At 36.8% G+C, this 1,276-nt stretch overlaps 1 protein-coding gene across 1 annotated transcript in view; it reads left to right on the top strand.

The window, feature by feature from the left end:
* The window catches only part of LOC106876533 (uncharacterized), a 152,231-nt gene that overhangs the window by 97,819 nt on the left and 53,136 nt on the right, over positions 1-1,276 (top strand). The gene's annotated exons all lie outside the window — the stretch shown is intronic.

The following is a 1,276-nucleotide window of genomic DNA, read 5'->3' as shown; positions in this document are numbered from 1 at the left end:
GATCGTGTATAGAGGAATATATTATTTTATTTAAAAGAGTTCCAACTCTGTCTGTTTTTTATATATACAGGGGTTGGACAAAATAATGGAAACACCTAACGTCATAGCATCATAATTTTGAAATATCTATAAAACCGTCAAAAGCTGTTTATTTTTATGTTTTTTATTTATTATTAGTGTTGCTTATTATGTTTTGCTAAATTTGCTGTTTCTTTTCAGATATCATCAGAAAAAGGTAATTAAAATTATTTAAAATGACAGATCTATTAGACTTTTAAATAGATCAAATTGTTGGTGCTCGTATGGTAGGCGCTAGCGTAACGAAAACAGCCGATATGTTTGGTGTATCAAGATGTACTGTCTTGAAAGTATTGACAGCCTTTGAGAAAGAAGGAAAAACTTCCTCGTCGAAACAAAACTCTGGAAGAAAACCAAAACTTTCAGGTAGGGACCGTCGGACTCTTACGCGAATTGTTAGAAAGGATCATAAAAGTACAGCTCCCAAAATTAATGCAGAGTTTAATGACCACCTCGAGAACCCAGTTTTCCCCCAAAACTGTTTGCTGGGAGCCGAATTTCACGGGAGAGCTGCAATCAGAAAACCACTACTTTTAAAAACAAACGTTGCAAAGCGTTTAGAGTGAAATAAAAACCTATATAATTGGTCCTTAGAGCAGTGGAAGAATGTTATTTTCTCGGATGAGTGATCCTTTACCTTATTTCCGACCACCGGCTGAGTATACGTGTGGAGACAACCAAAAGAAGCATTTGACTTAGACTGCCTTCTTCCAACTGTTAAACATGGAAGAGGATGTGTGATGATATATCTTGGAAATCCACCGACCCAATGGTTTCCCTTCATGGCAGAATTAATAGTCAAGACTATTTAAGCATTTTGTCTGATCAGACTCATCCTATGGTTGTGGAACTGTTTCCGGAGGGAAACGCAATCTTTCAGGATGATAATGCACCAATTCATACAGCTAAAGTTGTTACTGAATGGCACGAGGAACATACTAGTGACGTTGAACATCTTATCTGGCCACCACAGTCCCCAGATCTCAATGTTATTGAACATTTATGGTGCATTTTAGAAAAACAAGGAGCAAATATCCTCCACCTCCAAGAACTGGAGACTGTTTTAGCTGAAGAATGGACTAAAAATTCCTTAGGAAACAATTCAAACTTTGTACGAGTCCATACCTCGTAGAATTTAAGCTGTAACTATTGCCAAAGGCAATTTGTTTGAAATTTTAAGGCGTCTCCGTTATTTTGT

Source organism: Octopus bimaculoides, chromosome 5 (assembly GCF_001194135.2).
Source record: "Octopus bimaculoides isolate UCB-OBI-ISO-001 chromosome 5, ASM119413v2, whole genome shotgun sequence".
NCBI lineage: Eukaryota > Metazoa > Mollusca > Cephalopoda > Octopoda > Octopodidae > Octopus > Octopus bimaculoides.
The sequence above is the reverse complement of the archived record's forward strand: the minus strand, read 5'-3'. Positions and strand labels throughout refer to the sequence as shown.